We start from the raw sequence: 12,294 nt of genomic DNA on the forward strand, positions 1-12,294 counted from the left end.
CTCTAATATTAAATTTGAATTTGTTTGTACAACATTAATTTGGCCCCCTTGTGCATATGCATTATGAAACAATCTTTAGTTACATGATAACATATTTTTCCACAGGAACCCTTCTTTGTTCAGTGCACAGCAATCTGGTACTCAGTAAATGAGACACCAATTCAATATTTCTTTTTTCTTCATCCTTTAATGTGTGCCTTATTTACTGCACACCATCCAACACCAGCACCAAATAAGGAATTAAAAAAAAATTATTCCTCACTTTTTATATTGTATCCATATCCAAAGTAAATGAGTGCTGCGCAAACATTAATGATTTTGTCTTAACACTCCTCCTCCCTCATGAGGCAGGGAAGTAGCATTTTACAGATGAAGAACTGTGGCACAGGTCAATTAAAGAAATTTTTTAAAGTGTTAATTACTTTTTGATGCTTCTAAAATAATTGCTTTTAATTTTTGTGAAAGTTATAAGCACCTGGCAATTCCTCTTGGAATGGAAATGTTTAGGCTACTTGAATTATGGGTGTAATATCAGAATGCACCTGTAATTCTTCAGTAGTTTTTTCTCCTCCCTTCTATATTTGCCCTAACCCTATTTTTCATACAAATCTTATATGTGTGCGTGTGAATAAAGGCATGTTTTTGTGAAGAATATTTGCTGTTATTAATTATTCTCCTGAATACAAAATTTCAGTCTTCCAATTAGGATGTTGACAAACCATGTGGCTTAAATCACTCACCTTGAATATGGTGGATAATGCTGATTGAAAATTGTCAAAGTTTTGACAATAAACTAAACTAGATAAATGAAATACACAAACTAATTGGCAAATACTTGTAAACAACAAACACTCTTAAAAAATCAGAAACAGCTCATGAATAATCCAAAATTAAAGAGAGGGCTACATTTATCTGATTTATCAGCTCTGTTGCTGATGTAATAAAATTGGGTCAAGACACCAGCTGAAGCTCTGGCCCTTATACTTTATTACTGGCTATGTACCATAGTCCAGTTCTGTAAAAGCTTCCCTATCTGCCTTAGCTTCAGATCAGCTTCAAATAGAATCTGGTTCGTTGTCTGTTCACTGTCCCATTTTAATAGTATAAAGATGATTATACATGTCTAATGCAATATCATACATTTATTGTTACAAAGAGGAGAAAGAAAAGGAGGTATGAAGGGAAACAACCAAGCTATGGATAATCTTTCCCTTTATACCATAAAATTGTCCAGCTTTGGAGCAGGCTGGAGCCCAAGCACTGGGACCCAATCAGAGACGAGGGTCCCAGAGCCTGGGCTCCAACCTGAGCCCAAACATCTACACAGCAATTTTTAGCCCCACAGCCTTGAGCTCTATGAGCCACTGAGGAACTTTTATTCCAGTGTAGAAGTACCCTAAATGTACCTACAAAACTTGAAACAAACCCTGTTTTACTGATTGTTAAAGCATCAGACAGCTGAGGCTCTCTGTTAGTTAAAAATCCAAGTCATAATGATATGTGACATCACTATCATCTCCAAGGCAACCAATGGTGAGATCATAGACAGCATGAGAAATCAGGGACAAATGAACTAGATTCTTTTTTTAATGTAAAGGCTGTAGTAATAAGGGAAGGGAAAATAAATATAAGATATGGTATAAAAACAGAATTGCTTCTAATTTCATTTTTTAAAAGTTCAGCTGTCCCATAGGGATCATTTGCTTCTTAAAGGTAAACTTGCATTTTTATATATATTAAATACGTTTTTAAATTCCCAAGCCCTTAGTAGAATACACATATGCTTACAAATCAATCCCTTGTAAAGGTTAACTGGAAGACATTTCATGGTACTCAGAGTTCAGCATTTCATTGACAAGTATTGGTGCTGATCACAACAAACATCATGTAAAAAATGCAGCTTTCTGCAAGGTTTAGGTTCCTATAGTGTCAACTTCTACATGAGAAACAAAGGACTCCAATCTCAGGACTGAACAGGTAAAAAGCTTTTCAATTCACTTTGAAACTATAGGTTTTCTTGTCATTGTTAATCTACCTATGATCTATTAATAGTTTGAGATTTCCAACTGCTGTGATACTTTATGAAAAAGCATTTAATTTCTCCTTTAAATATGTGCGTGATTTGGGAGGAGGTGGGGGGGGGGGAGACACCTTCCCTCAGAGGAACACTCAGAAGGGTATCATGTTTACTAGCTGTCAGACTCTATTCACTTCTCGGAAGCTCTCATTTCTAACAAAGAACCCACTGTACTGTTTGACTTGAAATGTTTTAAAGGAAAAAAAATCTATATTATTTGCATTTCAGCTGAAACATGTTATTCAAACTGTATTAAACTGAAGTATTCTGCAATTTTGGGAGCTCGATGGACAGGAGGCAATTACCCTTTTCATAAAAGTGCATTTGTGTTGAAATAAAAACACTGATATTTTTCTGGCACCTTGCTGCCAGGCAGAATTTTAGTGTAAGACTACTGTGTAAAGGTGCTGCTCTTTAGAGGGACAGCAGAGTAGGAAGCATTTTAATAAATAAGCGATAAAATTTTCCTACAGATTATAAATTTCTCTTACCCTAAATGTAATTATACAGGCACACTTTTTAAAGGTAAACTACCAGCATATGCCTGGAAGCAGCATGAAATATAGCACAAAGTCAACATATCATACATTCCAGTTGTTCCTTATCCTTCCTCTCCCCTGAAAATTAGTATATACATTAACTTGGGATTTTTTTTTTTTAAATTTCATTATAAAATAAGAGAAAAATTCTGTTCAGGAATAGGTCTATGTGCTGAAGAATTTTATTTTCTTTAACACATTTGAAGTCTGAAGAGCGGCATCAAGATGTATAGTGCATAAGTTTCAGTATCCAAGAGATAACTTACCGTGTTTACCATGCATCCCTGAGCTTGATCTCGTAAGATGCTGAAATATAGGATTAGGTTGCTTTCGAGTCATTGTAATATACACCCTGTTTAGTTACTTTTTAACAGAATGTTTTTATACTTACTTTTCAGATCAGCAAAAATATTCCCAAGTTTGATGCCGTTTGAGGTCTGATCTGAAGCCCACTAAAATCAGTAGAAAGATTCTCACTGACTTCAATGGGCTTTGGATCAGGCCTTAAGAGCTGCATGACCTTGCATGACAAAGAAATACTATCCAGTTGCTATGAATGAGATAATGAATAGGAAAGTTTACACAGAAAGTACATTTCATACTACTTTGCTTCATTCAAGTGAGAGAGTGCCATATACTGCTAGGCTATGTCTACACTACACACTACTTTTGGCTCTGGAAGGGAGCACTGGCTCTCCAAAGTGTTTAACCACATAGCTTCCATGCCGTCAGATGCAGCGATTGCAGATCGGGGTGGAGAAGCTGCCCTCCGTCCTGCATAATGAGGTTCCAGCAGGAGTTCACGGCCCTGTAAGGGCAGGGTTATCGGGGCCTCCACCGACAGCTCCAGGAGCATGGTGAACCAGAGCTGGCAGGCCCAGACCGGAGTGATGAGAATGATCGACGCCCTGTCCCTGCGCACCTTGAGCAGTACCTTGTGCACCAGGGGAATCGGGGGAAAGGCATATTTCAATTCCTTTCCCCACGGGATCGCAAATGCGTCGGCTATTGAGCCCGGGCTGTGACCCTGGAACGAGCAGAATTGTGGGCACTGAGCGTTGCCCTCAGTAGCAAACAGGTCCTCCTGGGGAAACCCCCACTTTCGGAAGAGCGAAAGCACAACGTCTGCTCTGAGCGTCCACTCGTGCATGCAGTAAGACCTGCTGAGGTGGTCCGCCAGCCTGTTTTGCTCCCCTGGGAGATACACCGCCTGTATCCAGGACCGCCCCTATGAACTCCACTCTCTGCATTAGCATGAGAGTGGACTTGGGAATGTTGACCAGGAGCCCGAGCTTGTGGAATAGACTCAGGGCTGTCTGCACGTGGGACCAAACCTCTTCTTTGGACCAACCCGCCAGGAGCCAGTTGTCGAGGTACAGATGAACTCGAATCCTCTGCCTCCGCAAGAATGCCACCACTACCGCCATGCATTTTGTGAATACCCGTGGAGCCGCAGCTAGGTCAAATGGTAAAACCACGAACTGTAATGTTCTTGGTTCATGAAGCACAGAAATCGGCGATGTGCTGGGTGGATGGCAATATGAAAATGTGTCCTTCATGTCGAGGGCAGCATACCAGTCTCCTGGATCCAGAGAAGGGATGATGGTGCCCAGAGAGACCATGCAGAACTGGGCCTTGACTAGGAACTTGTTGAGCCTGCACAGGTCTAGAATGGGATGAAGGCCCCCTTTGGCCTTGGGGATGAGGAAATAGTGGGAGTAGAACCCTTTCCCCCTTAGGTCTAAGGGCACTCGCTGTTCCGCCCCCGCCTCTAGGAGTGAGTGAACCTCCTTTTCTAGGAGATGCTCATGAGAAGGGTCCCTGAAGAGGGATGGGGAAGGGGGTGGGCGGTAGGCAGAGAGGAAAACTGTAGCGTGTACCCGCTTCACACCGTGCGTAACACCCAACGGTCTGATGTAATGCTGGACCACGCACGGGAGAAGTGGGACAGGCGACTGAGGAAACAAGGGAATGGATCCGGTAACTGATCTGGTATGCTGTCCTCGACCGCACCTTCAAAAGTCTGGCTTAGAGCCCGGCTGAGATTTAAGTTGGCCTTGGCTCTGGCCTGGCCTATTGGAGTTGTTGTTGTTGCACTGTCTCCTGTTGTCTCAGCCCTGTCTGTGGTAAGGAGGTTTTCGCTATGGCCTTGCCTTCCTCCACCAGGGCTGTGAACTCCTGCTGGGAGCCCTGTGGGAGGTTGTCCCTACACTTCCCCACTGCCGCCCAGGAGTTGAAGTTATGCCTGTTGAGGACGGCCTGCTGGTTAGCAATCCTCAACTGAAGGCCCCCTGACGAATACACTTTCCTGCCAAAAGTCTAGGTCTAGGTGTTTGGTCTCCTTGGCCTTGGGGGCCAGGGCCTGTTGCCTATGGCGCTCTCTCATTTACCGCCAAGACTACCGGGGAACATGGGCTTGGGTGGCAGAACAAGAAGTCATATCCTTTTGATGGGGCAAAGTACTTGCGCTCCACACCCTTGGCTGTTGGTGTGCTGGATGCCGGGTTCTGCCATATAGTCGTGTAATTAGACTGAATGGTCTTAATGAGTGGGAGCGCTATTCTGGATGGACCTTCTGGGCTCAGAATGTCCACCATGGGGTCCTCCTGCTCAACCACCTCCTCGGCTTGCAACCCCAAGTTATGGGCCACCTTACGCAGCAGCTCTTGGTGGGCTTTATGTTCTATTGGCAGAGGTCCTGTTACCACTGTGCCTGCTACCGCTTTATCCGGGGATGACGAGGAAGTTAGCAGTTGCTCAGCTTTCTCCGGCTGGTCACCCTTGTCCCCCTCCCTCAAGGGAAGGGGTTCTGGCTTGGGCTGGGGCTGGTGGCCATGGAGCAGCACCGGGCACGGTGCCGGTCTCTCCGATCTCTCGCTCAGCGAGGCTGCAGGTGGCTTGGACACCGTAGCTTCCCTTACGGAAGAACGTCAGTGCAGGGACCGGGACCGCTGTACCGAGTAGCTGGCCCTGGAGGGAGTACCTTAATGCTGGTGGTAGGCCCAAAGGGTCCAGAAGGGCCATTGCCCTGGTGGTCCCCATTGTGGTTGCCACACAGTTTGTTGATCCTTGCTGTCCAGAGCCCGGTGCGGGTAGCTGTATCGGCCCGAGTCGGTGCTGGACTCCAGCGACACTGAGCACGAGGGCTACGGCGGTGCTGTCGATCTGTGTCGGTGGGAGGCTGACGATCGGCTTCTTGATGATTGGGAGCGGGACCGGTACCACTGCTCTCTGGACCAGGACCAATGATCCCGAGACTGGGACTGGTGCTTTCTGAGAGCCCTCGGTGACTCCCGGCTTATCTCCTCCTGGTGCCAGTCCTGGGGGGGCGCCGGGGAGTGCCGTGTGTCCCGCACTAACCCCGCGCGTTGACTCGCCTCCAGCACTGAGACTTCCCTCGGAGTCAAGGGTAACTGGGAGTCTACCGACTCTGAGCTCGACCGGGACCAACGCCGGGAGCGGTGCCGGGACGGTGACCTCGAGGGGCGCACCGTTGCCGGCTTTCCCTTCGACAGCACCCTGGGTCTGGGTGCCGGAGGCTTCTCCCTGGCCAGGAGGGGGCTCACCTTCGACAATTCGATAATGTCTTTTGCTGCCTCAAAGGTGTCAGGCGTGGAGGGCTGATCTATTACGTCCTTGAGCCCTTCGTCTGCACTGAGTTCACTTCTGGCTGGACTCGGTGAGACTTGTGGTGCCGGTGCCACCAGTGCCAAAGTCGGTGCAGTATCCATCCCGCTCTTCCCGGTACCTGGGGCCTGATATGGCACTGGTCTCCTTTGCGGAGAGCGTCCACGCCCCTCCTTTGATTTTGCCTTGGGCCACATCAGGGAAGATGAGTGGTGCTGGGACTGCTATGGTGTCCCAAGGCCGACGGCTTATGGTGCTTGGCCAGTACCAGGTCTCTTAATGACTCTGAGACACTCCGCACCGAGGAGGCTGGGGCCAGTGTTGGGCTTTCCGGGCCCAATGGCTGCAGCGCGGCCTCCATCAACAACTGCTTTAAGCGAAAGTTGCTCTCTTTCTTTCTTTGTTCTAGGCTTAAAGGCCTTGCAGATCTTACACTTCTCTGCATGGTGAGCTTCCCCCAGGCAACGTAGACAGGAGACATAGGGGTCACTAACCAGCATAGGCTTGCGGCACATGGCGTAAGCCTTAAATCCTTGGGCCTGCAGCATGCCCCGAGGCGGGTGCTGGAATCCTCCAAGCACCTAATCTATTAGTGTCCAACAACAATGAAATGCTAACTAACTGGTAACAGCTATGAAATTCTAAGGCTAAGGGACTGCTTCTCCTACGAGAGCAAGAGGTTGTTCCAATGCCACCACGGACAGTAAGAAGGAACTGGAGAGGGTCGGGCCAGTGGGGGTATATATACACGGCGCAGTGGTGCCACTCTGGCGGGGGCCCCGCCGGGAGCCGCGAAGGGGAAAAGTTTCCAACGCTCTTGCACACTGCACGTGCACACCTAATGTGGAATGGACGTGAAAAAGCACTCAAAGAAGAACCAGTGGATATAGTGTACTTAGATTTTCAGAAAGCCTTTGACAAGGTCCCTCACCAAAGGCTCTTAGGCAAAGTAAGCTGTCATGGGATAAGAGACAAGATCCTCTCATAGATCGGTAACTGGTTAAAAGATAAGAAACAAAGGGTAGGAATAAATGGTCAGTTTTCAGAATGGAGAGAGGTAAATCATGATGTCCCCCAGAGGTCAGTACTGGGACCAGCACTGTTCAATATAATAATAAACAATCTGGAAAAAGGGGTGTGATAAGTGAAGGGGGGGTAACTCCATTTTATGGACATTCAGCCAGCCAGTTAGTAGCTGTTCCTCTTAGTAGCTGTTCGCTACTTGCTTTACCTGTAAATGGTTAACTAGCCCATAGCTAAAAAGAAAGGAGTGGGCACCTATCCAAAAGAGCCAATGGGAGTGCTAGAACTTTTTAAAATTGGGAAATAACTTCCCTTTGTCTGTGTTTTGTGGTTCTCCAGGGAAGAGGGGAACAGGGCAGCAGTTATGCTGTGAGAAGCTTTAAGCCAGGTATGAAAACCCATCAGATCATACCTAGAGATTGCTTATCTGAAACCCCAGATAAGTAAGTAAATTAGGGAATGTCTAGGAAGACATGATAAGGTTTATTTCTGTTTATTTCTTAGTGGCTTGTGGACTCCTCTGTGCTAACCCCAGATACTTTTATTTTGCTTGTAACCTTTAAGCTGAACCTCAAGAGAGCTATCTCGATGCTTAATTTTTGTAACTGTTTCTTTTAACATCTAGCAAAAAGCCTAAGTTCCAGATGTATTTTCTTTTTTGTTTTTAATAAAATTTACCTTTTTAAAGAACAGGATTGGATTTTTGGTGTCCTAAGAGGTTTGTGCATATGTTTAATTAGCTGGAGCAACAGCTAATTTCCTTTGTTTTCTTTCTCAACTCTTCCCCGGAGGGCTTGAGGGTACCCCACAGGAAGGAATTCCCAAGTGCGCCTTCCTGGGTCCTAAGGGGTTTTGCATTTGCGTAGTGGCAGCATTCCAAGCCAAGGTCAGAGAGAAGCTGTAATCTTGGGAGTTTAATACAAGCCTGGAGTGGCCAGCGAAATGCCTTGACAGGGGTAAACAGTGAGGTGGCAGAATTTGCAAATGATACAAAACTACTCAAGATAGTTAAGTCCACAGCAGACTGAAGAGTTAAAAATGGATCTGAGTGACTGGGCAACAAAATGGCAGATGAAATTCAATGTTGATAAGTGCAAAGTAATGTACATTGGAAAACATAATCGCAATTACACATATACAATGATGGGGTCTAAATTAACTATTACCACTCAAGAAAGAGATCTTGAAGTCATTGTGGATAGTTCTCTGAAAACATCCACTCAGGGCTTGTCTACATTACCTGCAGCGCAGGTGGAGTCGATGGGAGAGCGTCAGCCGTCGGCTTACCGCAGTGAAGGCACCACGATAAGTAGATCGAAGTACGTTGACTTCAGCTACATTATTCACGTAGCTGAAGTTGTGTAATTTAGATCAACCCCCTCCCCCCGCCCCCTTCCAGTGTAGACCAGTCAGTCAAAGCTAACAGAATGTTGGGAATCATTAAAGGGATAGATAACGAGACAGAAAATATCATATTGCCCCTATATAAATCCATGGTACGCCCACATCTTGAATACTGCATGCAAATGTGGTCACCCCAATTCAAAAAAGATAAATTGGAATTGGAAAAGGTTCAGAAAAGTGCAACAAATTATTAGGGTTATTGAACAGCTTCTATATGAGGAGAGATTAATAAGATTTTTCAGCTTGGGAAAGAGACGACTAAAGGGGGCATATGATAGAGGTCTATAAAATCACAACTGGTGTGGAGAAAGTAAATAAGGAAGTGTTATTTACTCTGTCTCATAACACAAACTAGGGGTCACCAAATGAAATTAATAGACAACAGGTTTAAAACAAAGAAAAGGAAGTATTTATTCACACAGTGCACAGTCAACCTGTGGAACTCTTTGCCAGAGGATGTTGTGAAAGCCAAGACTATAAAAGGGTTAAAAAAGAACTAGATAAGTTCATGGAGGATAGGTCCATCAATGGCTATTAGCCAGGATGGGCAGGGATAGTGTCCCTAGCCTCTGTTTGCCAGAAGCTGGGAATGGGTGACAGGGGATGGATCATTTGATGATTACCTGTTCTGTTCATTCCTTCTGAAACACCTGGCATTGGCCACTGTTGGAAGACAAGATTCCGGGGTGAATGGACCATTGGTCTGACCCAGTATGGTCATTCTTATGAGTGCATAAATTCCACACATCTATTAGTTTAGCCCATGTCTACACTACCACTTATGTCGGCAAAACGTATGTTGTTCAAGGGTGTGGAAAAAACCCAGCCCTTAGCGACAAATGTTTAACCAGCATATCTGGTAGTGTGCACAGCGCTATGCTGGCAGAAGGTGGAGAGTGTGCGGGGTGTTATTAGCATGATTATGACAAGGGAGCATGGTGAAACATGTGCTAATGTTAAAAATCCCTGTCAGGAGAAACGCTGATAGTAGAAAGAAACCACAAAAATGCTGGGAGAGGAAAGAATTACAGCCTGAAATGGAATTCATAAAGTATTGTCTTTTATCTGGTTTTAAACTGTAGAAAAAAAACACCCTAGTTAATATTTTAGAATTTCACAAGATGGTGTGATAGGGTTTTGTAACCCAAAGCATCCTTGTATTCACACCCTACACACCATTGTAATAATCTTTGTTCAAAATATGCCTTGTGCGGTATCATTTGAAAACTATTAACTCACTGGTCAATAATATGGTGAAAGTATATAGCAACATTATATCTAAAGTTATGAATTCCCCCCGTGTGATATTACTTGTTCAAAACCAGACAGCCTTGCCTAGGCAAAAGTTGTTAAACAGGCCTCTCCTAAACAAAGGAATGAGTGTTTACCTCAGTTTGTACATAAGTAGTAAAGAGCATCCTCAAAATAGCAGAGGGAGGAGATGGCAGGAAAACAGAACAATTGGCATTTCAGCAAACACAAGTGGGGAAAGAAAGAGCATTGAGTCTCCTTCTCCACCAGACTCCATGTCACCTTCCTCACTTCTTGAATGAACTTTACTTTGAGGGGTAAACTTCAGAAGAATCCACTTCCAAGGTTCACTGGACCACAAAAGAAAGTGGCAGAAAACTCCAAGTTACCCTTTTCACCTAAGAAGACAAAGGCACCTGCACCTTTGGGCTTCTGGGAGAAATCCTGACTGAGGAGCGGATCAGTCACTGTCTTGGTGGAAGACTGTGGTTGAGAGAGAGCATCTGGAACAAAGCGTTGAACCAAAATTTGTGCGATTAAGTTTTATACTTTTAGATGCTTTTTCACTTTTATTTGCTTATAACAATTTCTAACTTTCTCTCTCAGACTTGAGCTCATTTAAAATTCTATTTTCTTGTTTTGTTTTAATCTAAACCAACAGTGCTGTGGTCATACTAAAGCAAATGTCAATTCCAGTTAATCTGTCAAACTGCTGTGTTTTGTCTCCTTAAAGGAGCAAGTGAACACGTTATTTCTCTGAACTGTCCAGGAGAGGGCTGGACATTGCAGAGCACACAGTTTTGGGAAAATTCAGGACTGGGAGTGTGTTGGAGTCACCCTGCAAGCCATAACCAAGGCTGGTGGAAGCCAGAGTGCAGCTGTCGACAGGCTGCTGGGGTCAGAGCTGCTGACCCAGCACTGGCTAACACACAGACATTGAGGGTGTGGACCTGCATACTGGTTCTAAGCAGCCCAAGTTGAGCACTACAACAGCAAATCATTGTGAGGCACCCAAGGTAACAGGGTGGATGGCCACACAACCCCTCACTGGTTTGGGTTGCAACCCAGAATGTGATAGTTTTGTAATAATGTTATCAGGAGAGACCCTTAGACTATCATGTAAACAAGCTCAAAAGAAACAAGAAAGAGATAGCTGAAAAGGAAAATGCTCTAGCATCAACAGCTTACTAGGTTGAACTCCAGTAAATACATTTAAATGATTTGTTTTGTCATTTAACAGATTTTGTTTTCAAGCAAATACATAGGCATGTGTGCATTTTAGTAAGAAAGATGTTATATCCTTGGGGGCAGCCGGTTTAGGAAGAAATCACTTGAGGCCAGGCAGCAGACAGCTAACAAAACTACCATTTTATTTACAGACACAGAGCTCACCCAACTGGCCGAAGCTGGCTAGGCTATCCCCTAATAATCTAACTCAGCTGTCATAGGAACAAAAACCATGACAACCAAATACACAACGTATTCCCCCCCCCATAAGAAATCCCCTAAATAAAACACACACTAGACTAGAGAAGGAGGGTAGACTGCCTCCATTCCTGGCTAAACCCTGGGGATTATTTTGCCCCATAACCGTGGGTTCGCCCTAGCTAAAGATCCAGCCGATGAGGAGGCCTTCTGTCTCTAGGTGGATTACGGCGAACTTCTGGTGTTGTTGCACCCGAAAGTACCATGGGCTCAGGGTCCGCAGCACGAACAGGTGAGGAGGTGGTATCAGCTCGTGCTGGGCAAAGGGGTATCTCAGCCGCCGACAGTAATGGAAGAGAACAGTCAGGAACAGGTGATTCGTGATTCGATGTCTCACCAGAAGAGGTGAAGTCAGACCACTCAACTGCAGATGTGTCCTGAGGACTGGCATGACCTGGCAACAGCTGATCTACATGTCGCTGCCAGGTAAGATTCTCTGCAGTCCGGACTGTGTAGGAAACAGGCCTGTTTGAGTGATGATTGTGGCAGGGACCCATTTAGCTCTGGAAGTATAATTTCCGAGCCAAAACTGGCTGTCCCGGGCTAAAGGTTCGGTCTTTTGCTCTGAGTGCCCGTCTGATGACTTGATATTGCTGCTGATGTTGCACAATTTGTTGGGGTTCAGAAGGTTTCAGCAGATCAAAGCAAGTGCGCAGCTATCGTCCCATCATTACAAAGGCCGGGGATGCCTGGGTCGTAGCATAAGGTGTGTTTCTGTAGGTAAGTAAGAAGGTATCCAGACGCTTTTGAATGGAGTGTTGTCCCCTTGCTGATTTCAAAGCGTGTTTCATTGTCTGCACAAATCTTTCAGCTAATCCGTTGGTGGATGGATGATATGGTGCTGACGTGATGTGGTGTATCCCATTTGCCTTCATAAAATTTTAAAAC

Source organism: Mauremys reevesii, linkage group 2 (assembly GCF_016161935.1).
Source record: "Mauremys reevesii isolate NIE-2019 linkage group 2, ASM1616193v1, whole genome shotgun sequence".
Lineage (NCBI taxonomy): Eukaryota > Metazoa > Chordata > Testudines > Geoemydidae > Mauremys > Mauremys reevesii.